Source organism: Saccopteryx bilineata, chromosome 4 (genome assembly GCF_036850765.1).
Source record: "Saccopteryx bilineata isolate mSacBil1 chromosome 4, mSacBil1_pri_phased_curated, whole genome shotgun sequence".
NCBI lineage: Eukaryota > Metazoa > Chordata > Mammalia > Chiroptera > Emballonuridae > Saccopteryx > Saccopteryx bilineata.
Genome location: NC_089493.1, coordinates 199,957,293 through 199,975,511, shown reverse-complemented (window position 1 = coordinate 199,975,511; position 18,219 = coordinate 199,957,293). Strand labels below are relative to the sequence as shown.

General features: G+C 39.9%; 1 long non-coding RNA gene across 1 annotated transcript; it reads right to left on the bottom strand.

Annotated features, from left to right (window-relative positions):
- Nucleotides 1-1,687: 1,687 nt before the first annotated feature.
- On the bottom strand, nucleotides 1,688-4,728 carry LOC136336209 (uncharacterized). Its single transcript, XR_010731396.1, has 3 exons — nucleotides 4,664-4,728; nucleotides 2,594-2,731; nucleotides 1,688-1,835 (listed from the first exon to the last, which is right to left on the bottom strand). It is a non-coding gene; the product is annotated as an uncharacterized lncRNA (long non-coding RNA).
- Between the last annotated feature and the right edge of the window lie 13,491 nt (nucleotides 4,729-18,219).

The window sequence follows — 18,219 nt, the reverse complement described above, 5'->3', positions numbered from 1 at the left end:
CTCTGTAAATGGGATAGAGACTGGTGTTTTCTCTCTTCCGAATCATCGAATGATATAACTACACACTTTCCTTCAGCTGTCCTCACAGGAATTTCTAACACAGTGATTGTTTTTCTACAATGTAAGTAAAATGGAAAGCATATCAGTTCTTTTAGCATAGAAAGACCAAGGAGCCCCCTTTGTGCTCTAGACACTTCCGGTGGAATGGGATACAGGAATCTCTGGGATTATTATTATTATTATTATTATTTCTGAAGTTGGAAAAGGGGAGGCAGTCAGACAGGCTCCCGCATGCGACCGACCCGACCGGGGTCACCCAGCATGCCCAGCATTGGGCGAGGCTCTGCCCAAGTGGGGCGTTGCTCTGTGGAGACCAGAGCCATTCTAGCGCCTGAGGCAGAGGCCATGGAGCCATACTCAGCGCCCGGGCCAACTTTGCTCCAATGGAGCCTTGGCTGCGGAAGGGGAAGAGAGAGAGAGAGAGGAAGGGGACGGGGAGGGTTGGAGAAGCAGATGGGCGCCTCTCCTGTGTGCCCTGGCCGGGTATTGATCCCGGGACTCCTGCACGTCAGGCCGACGCTCTACCACTGAGCCAAGCGGCCAGGTGCCTGGGATTTTAATTAATGAAACATTTTGATGTAGTGCTTGCGTTTCGATGAAATAAAATTCAAAGGGGAGAATACATGGAATATGTGCGTTTTCTCTTTAGTAATAATGAACGCCATGTCATATAGGAGCACGTGAAGTGACAGTACTTCTGTATGTGCTTTTTCACCAGTGTGTCTGTGATATATGTGACTGGACTGGTTTCTGTGGTAGAACTCTGCAGGAATGAGCATGTAGCATTGTATGTATGTTCTGCAAGAGCAGAGTGTATATATTAAAAAATACCTCGTGAGCTCTTTGGTGGTCATAAGAGGTGATGGTGAATGAGTGTGTGCATGTGTGTTATATGATGTGACAGCACATGGGAACAGTGCAGGAGTGAGACCGGTTAGCATAGTGAGAAGGTAAGTCTTAGTGCAGATAGGACGGTGTGTATCTCTCGGAATGAACACCTGTATGAAGGTCTGAGGCTCTGTTGCTGAACGGACTTATAGATTACATATACAACCAATAGTAGGTCAATTCCATCATGGCTTGTGAGGTTTTTAGAGATGCCTCAGAAAGCGATGTAAATCAGGGGTTCTGACTGAAGAAATGTGAAATATATTTGCAATTCTTGTTTACATGGGTGACTGTGAAAATCTTTAGAGGGAATGAATGTGAGTGTTTCCCTTTGTGATGCTACTAGAGTAGGGGACAGTTACGGGAAGGGTGTGAAGGAATGAAGGCTTGTGTGATTGAGAGGATAAGTGGAAAGAAAGCGAAATTCGGCCATTCCTGGTTGAAAAAGGACAGGGTAGTGAATGTGTGAGGATGTCACTGTGTGTTCATCTGAGCGTGCAGGTTCGTACTGTCCTCCCACTGACATGTCAGTTTAGTCCCCCAAGTGACTAACAGTTGCTCCAGGGTTTCCCTGGTGGAAAGTTATTCTGAGTTCCCTGCCCCTTCCTTGAGGCCACTCCTTTTGTATTCCTCAGCAGAAGCTTTCGTACTAACTAGTCCTTCTGTCCAGTATCCTTTCCTGAGAGAGGAAGGGGACAGTGACATCCGTAGACACTGGGCTGAGCAGCTCAGCAGCCTCGCTTATTTAAGCTCAGATCCCACCTGTGTGTGTTTCTTACCGTCTTCATTAGGACGGGGACGCTTGGATGGAGAGTCGTCCTGTGTTAAGTAGTCTGAGAGTAAACTCTTGCCTATTTCTCTCTCACTAGAGGCTTCGATCTCCACCACTGATTCAGTCATAGGAAATGGGGTAAAAAAAAAAGATAAGTTGGACATTATCCGGGTCTGTACCAAAAAGAAATATACATATTGATGGTGATATTATACATGAGTCTTCAGTACCGCGCATGACTCTTGCTGTCATAGAAGTTAAGGTGACTTTCCCATATGACATTTTATATGAAAGCCTCTCTACTCCAAAATACATAGTAACACATATTAAAATATTGTGTTTGATGGAATTCAGTGTGATGACTCATCTATCATAATATTTTGTGAGGTCTTTTGAGATATCAGAACCTTAGAATCACACCTGAAAGGTAGTTTGCTGCAACTACAAGTTGGGTGTACGACTGGATATGTTGTACACTACCTCAGTCTATGCCTAGGACCTACCATGCTGCGCCTCTCATAAGTCCTGTCTCTTTTCACATAATCCTGGTAAAGAAACTAGTCCTTGTTTGACTCAGTACCATAGTCTCCCATGTTTCTCTCATAAAACTCATCCCCTCAGTCTCCGTCCATTATTTTCACACACATAACACTGTTCTTTTCTGTTCTCCTTGTCCGTTTCCAGTCCTCTAAGTGGTTACCCCATAGTTAGTGCTTTCAGTGCTGATCACAAGAAAGAAGATGCAGAAGCTTTCAGAGCATCTTTTTTCTTGGGCAGCCTTGTGCTGAGTTCTGGGCTGAACTATGCAGCTCATATCTGTGCTCTGTCTAGGCGCCACGTCCTCTTGCATGCTATTCAGTAGTTCCTCCTTACCAGCACCTATCAGGTCATCCGGAGAGGCAAGGAAAATTGTGTCATCTGAAGGAGTAGAGACCTCCTGAACATGCTCGGATTGAAGCGCTGCCACTGCCTTGTAATGCTGCTTCAGGGAATCATCTTGTAAGTTCAAGCCTGCAGAGAAATTAAGTAGCAACAATAAGGGAGTGGTCCCTGGATGTTATTTGTGTATCTATCGGTCCATGGGACAAACAGTAGCAGTCTGCTTTGTGACAAGTTGAGTGAAACTTCATGGGTCGATCTTCATGGTTAGTGAATATGTTTTCTAGGGAACTTTTAAATTCAGAGGGGTGTACCATTGGTGCTTGGGTTTTTATTATTATTCTTTTCTGTAAATGGGATAGAGACTGGTGTTTTCTCTCTTCCGAATCATCGAATGATATAACTACACACTTTCCTTCAGCTGTCCTCACAGGAATTTCTAACACAGTGATTGTTTTTCTACAATGTAAGTAAAATGGAAAGCATATCAGTTCTTCTAGCATAGAAAGACCAAGGAGCCCCCTTTGTGCTCTAGACATTTCTGCTTGAATGGGACTCAGGAATCTCTGGGATTTTTTGTTTTTTGTATTTTTCTGAATTTGGAAATGGTAGGCAGTCAGACAGATTCCCGCATGCTTCCGACAGGGATCCATCCGGCATGCCCACCAGGAGCCGATGCTCTGCCCATCTGGGGCATTGCTCTGTTGCAATCAAAGCAATTCTAGTTCTGAGGTAGAGGCCATGGAGCCATCCTCAGCACCCGGGCTAACTTTGTTCCAATGGAGCCTCGTCTGCGGGAGGGGAAGAGAGAGACAGAGAGGAAGGAGGGGAGGAGGGGTGGAGAAGCAGATGGGTGCTTCTCCTGTGTGCCCTGGCAGAGAATTGAACCGAGGACTCCTGCACGCCAGGCCGACGTTCTACCACTGAGCCAATCAACCAGGGCCCTGGGATTTTAATTAATGAAGCATTTTGATGTAATGCTTGCATTTCGATGAAATAAAATCTGAAACAGGAGAATAAATGGAATATGTGCGTTTTCTCTTTAGTAATAATGAAAGCCATGTCATGTAGGAGCATGTGGAGTGACAGTACTTCTGTATGTGCTTTTTCACCAGTGTGTCTGTGATATATGTGATTGGACTGGTTTCTGTGGTAGAACTCTGCAGGAATGAGCATGTAGCATTGTATGTATGTTCTGCTAGAGCAGTGTGTATATTCTAAAAAATAACTCGTGAGCTCTTTGGTGGTAATAAGAGGTGATGGTGAATGAGTGTGTGCATGTGTGTTATGTGGTGTGACAGCACATGGGAACAGTGCAGGAGTGAGACCGGTTAGCATAGTGAGAAGGTAAGACTTAGCATGGAAAGGACGGTGTGTATCTCTCTGAATGAACACCTGTATGAAGGTCTGAGGCTCTGTTGCTGAACGGACATATAGATTACATATACAACCAATAGTAGGTCAGTTCCATCATGGCTTGTGAGGTTTTTAGAGAAGCCTCAGAAAGCGATGTAAATCAGGGTTTCTGACTGAAGAAATGTGAAATATATTTGCAATTATTGTTTACATGGGTGACTGTGAAAATCTTTAGAGGGAATGAATGTGAGTGTTTACCTTTGTGATGCTACTAGAGTAGGGGCAAGTTACGGGAAGGGTGTGGAGGAATGAAGCCTTGTGTGATTGAGAGGATAAGTGGAAAGAAAGCGAAATTCGGCCATTCCTGGTTGAAAAAGGACAGGGTAGTGAGTGTGTGAGGATGTCACTGTGTGTTCATCTGAGCGTGCAGGTTCGTACTGTCCTCCCACTGACATGTCAGTTTAGTCCCCCAAGTGACTAACAGTTGCTCCAGGGTTTCCCTGGTGGAAAGTTATTCTGAGTTCCCTGCCCCTTCCTTGAGGCCACTCCTTTTGTATTCCTCTGCAGAAGCTTTCGTACTAACTAGTCCTTCTGTCCAGTATCCTTTCCTGAGAGAGGAAGGGGACAGTGACATCCGTAGACACTGGGCTGAGCAGCTCAGCAGCCTCGCTTATTTAAGCTCAGATCCCACCTGTGTGTGTTTCTTACCGTCTTCATTAGGACGGGGACGCTTGGATGGAGAGTCGTCCTGTGTTAAGTAGTCTGAGAGTAAACTCTTGCTTCCTTCTCTCTCACTAGATGCTTCGATCTTCACCACTTATTCAGTTATTGGGAATCGAGTAAAAAAAAACAGAACAAAAGTTAATTTGAGACATTTTCTGGGTCTGTACTAAATAGAAATTTACATATTGATGGTGATATTGTATATTAGTCATCAGTACCATGCGTGACTCTTGCTGTCATAGAAGTTAAGTTTATGCTCTGATCGCCCTTTATGTGTTTCTTACCATCTTCATTAGGATCGGGACGCTTTGATGGAGAGTCGCCCTGTGTTAAATCTTCTGAGAATAAATAGTGTTCTTTTTCTGACTCACTAGATGCTTTAATCTATAACTGTTTAGTTATGGAGAAGTGAGTAAAAAAAATGGTAAGATAAGACATTTTCTTGATCTGTTCCAGTAAAATCATGTATATTGATTTGGACATTATTTCTCAATCAGCAGAAGCAAGCATGACTCTTTTTTTTGAAGTTAAGGTGACTTTCTCATTTGAAATTCCATATGAAAATGCCTTTATTCAAAAATATAAGTTCACACTTATTAAGATTTTTTGTTTTATGGGAGTCAGTGAAATTACTTATCTCAGATGATAATTTCGGAGATCAAATTAGATTATCAGAACCTTAAGATCATGCCTGAAAGGTAGTTCACTGGCACTAACAGTTGGGTCTATGACAGGATATTTTGTATACACTTCAATAGCTGTACTTCAGTACCCTACCAGATTGTGTGTTTATAAGTCATTATTACTTTCACATCTTCCTGGAAATGTAACTTTTCCTTGTTTGATTCAGTACCATAATCTTCTCTGCTTCTCTGATAAAACTTTCATCCCCTTAGTCCCTTTCTATTATTTCCACACAGATAACACTGTTCTTCTCTGATCTACTTGGGCCTTCTCGATTCCTACAAGTGTTTTCCCCTTGAAATTATTGCTTCCACTGCTGATCACATGGAAGAAGATACAGAAACATTCTGAGCTTTTTTGTGTGCTGGGGCGCCTTTCACCAGCTAATGGACATAATCAATCAGCTCATCTTTGCTCTCTGTCTAGATCGGACCTCCTTTTTTATTCTATTCAGTCAGTAGTTCCTCCTTACCAGCACCTATCAGGTCATCTGGAGTAGAAATGGAAATTATGTCATATGAAGGAGGAAAGACCTTGCAAATAGCCTCATTTTGAAATGTGGTAACTACCTTGTTATGGTGCTGCAGTGAATCTTCTAAATTTAACTCTGTTGAGAAATTAAATAACAATATTATGGGAGTTGTCCATGGTTGTTATTTGTGGATTTATCTATCCATGGACAACAAATAGTAGTCTGCTATTTGACATGTTGTATGAACACCCAAGGCCTTCATCTTTATAGATAGTGTTTATTGGTTTTATGGAACTTTTAACACACGCAGATATTTATTGTGTCAGTGAATATTTTTCATGAATGGGTTTGCATTTACATTTTTTTTTCTTAAATGAAACAGAGACTGCTGTCTCATTTCTTTCTATGTAAATAACTATATTTTATTTCTTTTGTATAATATGATAATTTTTACCATATGATTGTGTTTCTAGAGTGGAAATAAAATGGAAATGACGTGAGTCACTTCTAGCATTGCCATAGAAATTTTCTATTTGATCCTTCTTTATCTTGTGTTTGTAGTTGACAGTAATTCTAATACATGAAACATTTTATGTCATCTGGGATTTCTAGGAAAGTAAATTTCAAATAGAAGAAATGTAGAATATGTGTGTGACATCTTACGTGGCATGAGGAATGTAAGTCCATCTCTATGTGATACTTCAGAAGTCTGTGTGTCATATACATTATTTAAGTTGTTTACATGCTACAACTCTGTTACAATAAAGATGTAGCACTATGTGTATGTTCTAGTGGAGTTGTGTGTATGCTCTACTCAGAGTGGGATTAAGGTCAGTTTAGGCCCTGGGTGCAGAAGAAAATATCAGACCCTTTAAAAAAAGAGAGGGAAAATAAAATACATGTTAACCATATTTTTTAAATAAATAAAAAATGTTACATGCTATTAAAGTTAGAATTGCACATATGAAACCAAACTTGTTGTCATTAGAAAAAAGTGTAAAGTTGGGGTTTTGCGGGGTCCTTCTTAAGTCGGTGCCCAGAGCATACACTTAGTGAGCCCACTGTTAAATCCGCCTCTGGCTCTAGGACATGACTGGTAAGGTTTTTTATCTTGGTAATGGAGGATGGTGATGAGTGCATGCATGATTGTTAGTGGTGTGACAGCACATGTGAGCAGTGCAGGAGTGGGACCTGTTCACAGAGTGCAATGGTAAGACTTCGAGTGCAGAGGATGGTATGTATCTGTCAGAATGAGCAACTCTATGAATGTTGACACTTTGTGACTGAAGGGGTAAATGGATTTGTCAGATAATGGATGAAACCTATTTCCATCAGGGCATGGGATTTTTTTTTTTTTACAATGCTCTATAATAAAGGGTCATGTTATCTGTTGAGAGTTTGTGAATTATTCATGGAATTAGTTGTGAATGGTTGCTTCTGAAAGTAGCGTTTAAAGAAACATAGTAAAGGGTGTACCTATGTGATGCTACAAGGGAAGTAAAAAGATAGATGAAGAATAAAGGCTGTGTACTTGGTGGAAAAACTGAAAAGATGGAGGACAAATGTGTGAGTTCTGTGAGTTTGTGCTCATCTGAGAGGGCACGTTCTGATTCCACTCCCATTCACATATCAGCTCACTCTCAGCTGTCCCAGTGATGCTATGTTGTAAATCTGTGCTGAGGTACCTTGCCTTGTCCTTGAAGTCACAAACCCTATGTGTGTCTCTGCAGAAGCCTTTGTATTGGTCTGTTTGCCGTGTAACCCTTTTCCTGTGTCTGAGGGGACAGTGAAATCAGTAGTGACTGGGATGAGCAGCTCAGCTGCACCTCTTGTCCAAGCTCAGATCCCACCTGTGTGTGTTCCTTACCGTCCACATCAGGACGGGGATACTTGGATGCACAGTGGTGCCCTGATAAATCTTCTGAGGATGAAGAGTTTTCTTGCTCTGTCTCACTGTATTTGTGGATATTATATGTGATGCATCTTTACCACACATGATATTTGCTCTCATAGAATTGAAGGTGACTTTTCCGTTTAAAATTCTAATTACTCCAAATATAAATAAACACCTAATAAAATTTTGTGTTTGATGGATGTCAGTGGGATTAGCAATTTTTTTTGTGATATTCCTAAAGATCTGTACAGATTAACAAAAACTAGAACCTTGCCTAAAAGACAGTATGCAGGAACTAAAAATTGGATATCATCTCAACATCTCCATAAAAACCTATAGTTTGGGTTTATGTGGTGATAGTTTTATGACGATATCTGCACATATATCTACCTATTTATATTGATGTCTATATTGATGTTGATATATATGTATTGAGAGACATTTAAAGATAAAGTTTTATTGTTATAGAAATTAACTATTCATTATTATGATGTTACTGCCCACATTTCAATGTTAACCACAGTCACTGGTCATTTTTTGAAATGTTTAAGATAAAATCATCATCTGTCATAAATGTGTTTCTTGTATATATTATTCAGATTTGTAACAAAGTCATATGTTGAATGCAATATGCTTGGTGTTAAAGTCAATAAAAATTTGGTTAACACAGGGTCAAGGCTTAATATGTGATTGGTTTGGTGCTTGTGAATCTTAATATTGATAAGTTTTATGTGACTGAGGATAGTATGTATATTTTTGTCTGTGTGTTAGTTGAGCATATATATGTATGATGTGTTTCCTGTAACTATGTATTTGTGTTTGCTTTATATATATTATGTGGTTTAGATTTGGAATGTATTATTGAGTATTTTGTTTTTGTGACCAGTGAAATTAGTTTATTTGCAAATATGAGGGAATAATTAAAGAATGTGAGGATGTTAAAATCAAGAATTATATTACAAACATAATGGGCTTTGAAAAAATTACACTGTGTGAAGAGCCAACATAAATGAGAGTGCAGAGAAAAGTATGTGATGTTATATATGTGCAGTAGCACATGATTGCATAGGAAATAAAAGTATGGAATATTGAGTCCTGAAGAGTAATATAAAGAATGGAAACTAAAGTCTAGTAATCAAACTGTAAGCATTCCTCAAACAGAAAAGGGTTCATATTGCAAATCAATATATTAGAATATTAAATCATGTCCATTCCTCATAACTTCAGAGTGAAAGCTACCCAAAGATTAGAAAAGTATAATAATAAAGAAATTATAGTTATGCAATTGTATGCATACACCAAGCATATACAAATTAAATCTACATGGATCTTGGCTACATTACACAAATATAATGACGAGTGACAGGAACCAGACACAAAGTATATATTGTGGCCATCTATTTCTATAACTTTTAAAACAGGGAGGACAGATCTAGACCTTAGAAGTCAGAAATTATAACTCTTTGTTAGGAGAAAAATATGTCGTGGAAATTCAGATACATGTGGGTGAATATAAGGAAATGAATGATGAGTATAGTGAGTGCCAATGGGTGTGATGAGGGATGAAGACGAATGGAAACACTTTGCTGTGAAAATATGGGGATGTGATGGGGTCCTTGAGTGAGCATCTCTGTGCTCTCCCTCCATTTCACTTGTGGAGGATTGTACCACTGTGTGTGTGTGTGTGTGTGTGTGTGTGTCAGAGACAGAGAGAGGGACACATAGGGACAGACAGATTGAAAGTGAGAGAGATGAGAAGCATCAATTCTTTGTTGCAACACCTTAGTTGTTCATTGATTGCTTTCTTATATGTGCCTTGATGGGGGCGGGGGGCTATAGCAATCTGAGTGACCCCTTGCTCAAACTAGCAACCTTGGGCTCAAGCTGGTCAGCCTTGCTCAAATCAGATGAGCCCTCGCTTAAACAGGCAGGATCATACCACTCTTGACCTATTTTAACTTGTCAGTACTTTCACACCCTTTGGATAATATCATATGCCCTTGTCTGGCAAATACTAACATATTTTTCCATGGTTTTCTGATACAACTTTCATCCCCTTAGTCCCTCTCCCATTATTTCCACACACTTAATACTGTTCTCTTCTAAATTTCTTGGGCCTTCTCCAGTCCTGTAAATGTTTTCCTCTTGGAATTTATTGCTTCCACTTCTAATCACATGAAAAAAGATGCAGAAGCGTCTGAGGTTCTTTCTGTCCTGGGCAGCCTTGTACCGACCAACAGACAGAATTACTCAGCTCATTGCTGGGGCCTTTCTATATCCCAACCTCCTTTGCAGCCTACTCAGGAGTTTCTCCTTACCAGCATCTTTTACATGGTCTTTAGAAGAGATGCAGGATAAGTTGTCCGATGATGCCTCCTTTGCTTCCTTGTCTTTAGTTAGGGCCACTGCCGTATGTCCATGCTGCAAATCATCTTCTTGTAAAGATACTGAGAATTTACATAATAATTATAAAGATGTTTTCTATGTTTCTTATTTTTGTAATTATATGTGCATTAAACAATAGAGTTTACTATGTGACATGTTCAGTGAATACACTTGGCCTCCATCTTTGTGGATAGTGAAATAGGGTTTCTATGAAACTTCTAAATATACAGTAATATATATCATGTCAGTATATATCAAGAATGACTGGGTTTGCTCAAAGTAGATAAATGGAACAGAGACTGTTGTCTTCTTTTTACCTGAACATAGAACTATATTTTATTATCAGCTTCCCTTGCTGGTAGTTCTGACAGTGTGATCATATTTCTATATTGAAAAATGAATGGAAATGCCATTTTCCCCTTTCAGTCATATCCATACCAACCTCATATGTGCCCCTCAAAGATCCTCTCTTTCCTAGATGATTGAGATATTTATAGCTCAGTATCTATTCCAAAGTTGCACTTAATGATAACAAAGTTTCATTTCCTTCAACTCAGGCCAATAAATTTTCTCATGGAAGAGATTTGCCTGACTCTGGTTTTCATGTATTTGTTGATTTGTTAAGTAAATAATAAATGGATTCATTTGTGTATTTGTCACTCCAGCCTAATCTACTTAATGAAATAGAGGCATAATATGTATTTGAGATGCAAATAATTGGACCTGGTGCATAATTAGTGAACAATTATACTAGATAATAATTTTTATCTTTCCCTGTCTTATTTATGCACTATATGTGTGCATATAGGAATAGGCATGAAAGTATGTTTACATATCTCATAGTTTATACTCAATAACATCTATAAATAGGCACAATTTTTTAAAGTAAAACAAGGAGAGCCTTCCTCAAAGTCCACTGGAGGATGCAGAAATCCGAAACAAGTTGGAAAAGTCAATTTTCTTTAGTATGTGAGCCACCACTTGGAACTATGGGGTTGGCTCCATTCTATTCCCCTCCCACCACTGAGCAATGGCTCTTCCTCATAGCAGTTACTTGTTTACTTTTAATCTCCATAGTAACCAAACTGAGTTTTCTGTTTAAGGGGTATTTTGTGTTTGTGTGTGTTTGTGTATGTGCATTCCATGTTTTTCTTGTATTTCACATAGGGGCCTCATGTTTACATATTCATGGTCTAAAACAAAACAATTCATTTTTACTCCTGATTAAAAAAATTTCTTATGTCAGTATACTCATTCCTATACAATTTAAGTGTTCAAAGTTCTTTTTCTTTTTTATAATTTTCTTCTCACCTCTACTCTATGAGCCAGGCTTTCTTCTTAACAGGAGAAAGTACTATTGGAAAACTAGTAATAACATTATTTTTTTTCTTTAAGTTTTGAGAGAGAAAGAGACAGATAGGGACAGACAGGAAGGGAGAGAGATGGGAAGCATCAGTTCTTTATTATGGCACCTTACTTGTTCATTGATTGCTTTCTCTTATGTGCCTTGACCAGGGGGCTCCAGCTGAGCCAGTGACTCCTTGCTCAAGCCAGTGACCATGGCTGCCCATGCTCAAGTCAGAGACCTTGGGCTTCAAAGCCAGTGCCCTTTTGGCTCATGCCAGTGACCATGGAGTCATGTCTATAATCCCATACTCAAGCCAGCAACACTGCCCTCAAGCTGGTGAGCCTGCACTCAAGCTGGTGACCTCGGGGTTTTGAACCCAGGTTCTCTATGTCTCAGGGTGATGCTCTATCCACTGCACCACTGTCTTGTCAGGTGTAACAACATCATTCTTAACCAATGCCTTTAGGCAGAAATCAAATAAAGGCAAATACATTTTCTAATAAATATCATACTAATCAACCATTATGTCAATGACAGAAGAACCCAGAGTGACATGGTACAGGTAGCACAAGCCCTAAGCCACAGTGACAAGGACCCAGCTATCTGAGTTTTCTCCATTCTCAGAGTAGCTGGGCTCTCAAAAAATAAAAATAAAAAGACCAGCATGCACACATATTCCTCTCTCCCTCCTCTCTCACTCCCTTTCTCCCTCCATTTTTCCCCCTCTCTATCTCCTTTGCTCCCTCTCTCTCCACCTCTGTCATAACAACTAGGAATTCTCTCTCTTTAGAAAGCAGTCCCAGGCTACCCCATGCCCAGAGAGTGTGCTTAACGCCTACCTCTTGACACTTTCGCATATTTGATGGAATATCTGCTGTCCCAATGTTTCTTTTTTTGTTTAGGCTTCATGGTTCAACTCATTAAAGAGTCTTTCAAAGCAGGTACCTTTCTCTTGCTAACTCTACTTTCAGAGTGTCAGTTGATGGTGACAATGAACTAAAATACAAGTACAGTCAATATAAACAAATTAAAATCAATAACAAGTCACTTGAGAGAGCTGTCTCCTCACCAAAACACTGTTCTGACCAGTGCTTAGCACAGACCAGGACTGTTATTGCTAAGGGTCAGCAGTGTTCCGTGACCTCGATATGACATCACTAGGCCATCAGCAGTATTCTATGGCCTTGGCATGATGTTGTGCACTCCAGGGAGCCAGCTAATATTCACAGGACTACAGAACCACTGTCATTCCCACTGACTAGAGTGACTCCTTTGATCCAATGGAAATTCTATCATGAACTTGAATTTTAAAAAATATTTTTCTTGATATCAAAACTAGAGGGTAGATGACTTGGATTCAACCAAGTAAATTATTTTATGTGTCTAGGGTAACCATACTACTAAATTACCTAAATGGTGAGACTAAAGCCTTACCTGAAAAAAACTAGGCTAAGAACCATGTCTTAAGGAAAACAGTAAATGTTAATTTATATCTTATTGGTAGTAGTATGTAGCTTAGTACAAACATAACTTATATATGAGGTGTATATTGGTGTATATATATGTATTTGAAAACATCTTTTAATTCCATAGAACTCTAACATTTACTGAATATACTCTATTTAGAAATAGTCTCATGTAGCCCTAACTGGATCCTCAGTTGGTTAGTGCATCATTCCCAAAACACAGAGGTTGTAGGTTTGATCTCCAGTTAAGGCACTTATGGGAACAAGTCCATGTTCCTGTTTCTTTCTCTTTTTCTACATTTTTCTCACAAAAATAAATAAATAAAAATTAAAAAAAAATTATAGTATATTCCAGTAGTCGGCAAGCTCATTAGTCAACAGAGCCAAATATCAACAGTACAACAGTTGAAATTTGTTTTGAGAGCCAAATTTTTTAAACTTAAACTATATAGGTAGGTTGATGGTCAAATAAGTTTGTAAATACGATATATATGTTTGCTTGTTTATAGTTTGCATTGGGTGTGGGGGACAGGTTGTAAGCAGGCAAGGTCGTTATAGCCTAAGGCTAAGTTTTAAGACTAAGCCTTTCCCCACACTCTTGACCTGTGCATGAAGTGAAGTGGTCACACTCTCATGAGGAATCCCATTATGCCTCTGATAAGTGGCTTTGTATCAGAGACTTCCTTATTTGTATATTGGCTTAAAGGTTTTTATTTCTACACTATAATATGGGGTAGAGGAGCCCATACTGGAGGAGAGCAGAGAAAGGCCACATGGAGGAGAGGAGAAGCAGCCAAGATGGCAGAGTGCTGAAGGAGAAGCCAGTTTGTGCAGAGAGAAGGAGATGGGGAACAGAGGTGAATGAGACTGGTGAGGTACAAACCTTTGATTCTGGGAAACTCAGATAAGTCAGTGGCTTATGGGAGCCCTGAATGGAAAGGGAAGTGTTTTCCCACTGTGTGCATTTCTTGCCCACCGGTTGCAAGGTAGAATTGAAGCTAATGGCCCACTAGTTCTTGGCTCCATTGTTTCATTACCGTCTGTCCGAATCAAATGTGAACATGCATTGGGCCAGGCGACTGTGATGATGGCTGTGGCTACTGCTTTACATAGTTACATTGTTATTAACTTAATTAGAGTACTCTTAAACTGACCTTTGCTAAAAATGTCCTCAATCTGATTGAGCCGCATGTGGCTTGCAAGCCATGGTTTGCCAAACACTTATATAGTCTCATACATTTTACAACAAGCATTGTCTCGTTTGTTACTCTTATCCCTTCTCCAGAGGCTGAGAAAAAGAGGAAGCTGCTGGCCCTTGTCATGTATCCTGTTCTTATCAATCTGAAAGGTCTCAATTGCCAGGCTTCTGTTCTAGGGCCTTATCCCCTTCTTCTAGAAAAAGCTGGGTTCTGTACAGGGTTTGGACTCTGTAGAGTTGGCTCCATTCTACATCCCTCCCCCACTGAATATGCCTCCTTCCTCAGGGGTGATGTGTATTTACTTCTGAAACTTAGTAGCTACCTGACAACTGGGCCCTGATAACCTCTTCCGTCTTCTTTACCTGCAGCAGGATGTGCCGCTGGCTGTGACCCCACTTACCTGGGCTCAATTGCTTGTAGCCACTAAATGGTGGGCACTTATTAAGGAATTTTAGCTTTCTAGCTATCAGGAAAAGGTAAAAACAAAAATTAGTCACAACTTTACATATAGCAAACTGGTAAAAATTAGCTCAAACTGTACAAATAATTGTAAGGATGTGCATGAAAAAAGGAATCTTCTTGACCTAAAATGAAATATTGACCTATGTAGTTGAACCATAATTGTTTTTGAACAACTAGCAACATTTTGTAAATTAAGCATATAACCTCTGACCTTATTATCTCATTTCATAAAGGTATCTGTACAAGGATAATACTTATAGCATTATTTATACCAGTAGGAAGTTGGAATTACAGTTTAGTTTCCAACTCAAGGGGAATGGATAAGCCAAATATGTTGTGCACATATTACAGAATTAACTATCAAATATAGATGTCAAGTCCATTAAAATATATTCCTATAGGGAGGAGTATCAGAAGAAACTGCTGAACAGAAATAAAACAAAAATATTTTAATAGAACAATCACAAATTGTTCCTTAACAAGGTAAGTGACTAAGAAGAAATATTAACTCAGTAGTCAATAATTTTTAAATATTAACAAAATAGAATAATCTCTCCCAAAAGTAAAATGGCTCAGATTAGGCCTAGATCTGAGAGAAAGAATTGTTCTAAAGATCCCTTAATGTATTAGTATTTTATTGCTGCTATAACTAATTACCACAAACTCTGTGGCTTAAAATAAGGATTGTCTTATAATTCTGTAGGTTGAAAGTTCAGTGTGGGCCTTAAAGCTCCAAACCAATGTTGTCAGCAGGATTGGTTCCTGCAACTGTTGGAGAGAATCTATTCTCTTACTCTGTCAAGGTGCAAGAGGCTGCCTGCATTTGCCTGCATTCCTTGGCTCTTGCTCTCTTCATCTTCAAAGCACATCACTGCAACATCTGCTGCCATTGTTACATCTCCACCCTCAGTCTCCTGTCTTCCTGTTATATGGAATCTTATGTTTGCATTGACTCAACACAGGTAATCCAAATAATCTTCCCATTTCAAAATCCTTAATCTCATCTGAGAAGGTTCCTTTGCTACTTAAGGTAATATGTTCATAGGTTCTGGGAATAGAACTTTGACATATTTTTTGAGGGGTGCTAGTGTTGGGCAAATAAGTTTTAACAAATGTTTTTTAAGTTTGCTCACTTATGTTCTGCATTGGCCTGGGCAGCACCATGTGTATGTAGTCTGTGAAAAGTTGTTGTGCTTGCCCTCCAGCAGGCGGGAAGGCGGCAGATGGCAAATTGTGAATTACCTTCCTGCTTGGGAGAGGCCATAGTTTTGCTAATGTTTGTTGGAGAAGGGATTTTTTTCCCAGCCTGTTTTGCAAGGAGAGCAGGAGTATAGAGGTGGAACAGGAGCTGAGGGGCTTTGGGAGCTCCACTGAGGCTGGTGGGGGCATTTGATTCCAGGAGGAACCGGAGAACATTTTCCAGGTAGTAGAACTGGATATTGTGTCGGGGGCTTTGGGAGCTCTGAATGAGAAGGAAGCTGTCTTCCCTGCCTGTTTACTTGTCCACCCACTGGTACAAGACTTTAATAAATGAATGACCCACCATTTTTTTGGCTCCCCTATTTCTTTACCGTCTGCCCGAATCCAATGAGAACCTTCGTCTGCATGGCCATGATGGCGGTGGCCACTGGCCATACACCAGGAAAAGTGAATTTTTCAGCTACCCACTGAGAGAAATACAATGAGGGGATTTGTGGAGATTGTTTTGGTGCACTGAGAGGTCCAGAAAAAAGGAAATTAAACTGACATTTTAAGGGTACATTATCCTAGATGCAAAAAAAAAAAAGACTCAGTTAAAGTAAACATTGACTTTTGTCAGGGAAAAATATTGCCCTAGGACATGAGTTTCTGCCATGACTGGCTTTTAGTTGAAAAGTTTCATTTCAGACCATCCTTTGTGGTTACTTTAGGTCTCTGAGTTTGTAATGCTGCCATATAGGCCTCCCCTGAGCTTCTCACGTTCAGTTTGTGGCCCCTTTTGTCATCTACTACACCAGTTTTTGTCATTTTTGATAGAACAAGATAGTATAGTATTGCAAAATTTGATATGAAATAGTTAGAAGTCTCTACCTGAAAATTTGTTTAGATTTTTTTTTTAATCAGAAAAATGAATTATCACCCTGGACAAATAGCTGTGTTGGATTCAGGACACATAGAAACAGATTGATGTTATGTTCTCTCTCTCTGTTGGTCAAATAAGTTTGTAAATATGATATATGTTTGCTCGCTTATACTCTGCATTGGGTGTGGGAGACAGGCTGTAAGCAGGCAGGATCCTTAGAGCCTAAGTATTAGTTTTAAAACCAAGCTTTTCCCCACACCTGTGACTGTTGCATGGTGGGGGGTGGTTCACTCTCATGAGGAATCCCATTATGCCTCAGATAAGTGGCTTTGTATCAGAGACTTCCTTGTTTGTATATTGGATTAAAGGTTTTGATTTCTACACTATAAAAGGGGGCAGAGGAGCCTATGCTGGAGGAGAGCAGTGAAAGGCCACGTGGAAGAGAAGAGAAGCAGCCAAGATGGCGGAGTGCTGAAGAAGAAGCCAGTTTGTGCAGAGTTTGTGCAGGGAGAAGGAGATGGGGAACAGAGGTGAATAAGGCTGGTGAGGTACAAACCTTTGATCCTAGGAAAATTTGGATAAATCAGTGGCTTTGCGAGCCCTAAATGGAAAGGGAAGTGTTTTCCCACTGTGTGTATTTCTTGCCTGAGGGTGGAAGCTAGGATTAAAGCTAATGGCCCACCAGTTCTTGGCTCTGTTGTTTCATTGCTGTCTGTCCGAATCAATGCAAACCTACATTAGCCAGGCAGCTGTGATGGTGGCCATAGCTACTGGCTTTACAACTTCTTCTAAGTTTGATCAGATGGAAAGAGAATTTCCATTCAGGAATCTCTTTTTTATGAGTGTTGAGCAAATGAGTTTGTAAAATATGATTTCTGAGTTTGCTTACTTTTATTGTTAAAAATGGCACTGCCCGGGTGAATGGTGCTGCCAGGTGAAACTACTAATTACCTTCCTGCTTGGGAAATGCCATTGTTATGCTAATGTTTGGTGGAGGAGGAGTTTTGCACCAAAAAGTTTTAAGAAGAAGGAGGAGGAAGAAGAGAGAAGCCATTTTTGGAAAGTGAGAGCAGAGAGAAGGAAGAGTGCTAAAGGAGAAGGAAGCTAAGATGACAGAGTGCTGAAGGAGAAGACAGTTTGTGCAGAGAGGAGCAGGGAGAAAGTGTGCAGATGGGGAATCATAGGTGACTAAGACTATTGGGGGCCTTTGATTCTAGGAAAACCCGGATGTGTCAGTAGCTTTGTGAGCTCTGAATGGAAGGGAAGTGTCTTCCCTCTGTGTGTGTTTTACTCACTGGCTGGGTGCGAGGCTAGAATAAAGAATGGCCCACACTTTTTTGGCTCCACTGTTTCTTTACCATCTGCCTGAATCTAATGGGAACCTGCATGTGAATGGCTGTGATGGCTGCGACTACAGGCTTTCAATGACGGAGAAACACAGTTTCCTGGTTTTATGGTTTTTTAAAAGTATTTTTTATCATATAAGATAATGTATATTCATTGTAAAATTAGAAAAACTCAATTACATTAAATAAAATTAAAACACATTTATTTTTCCTCAAATGTTAA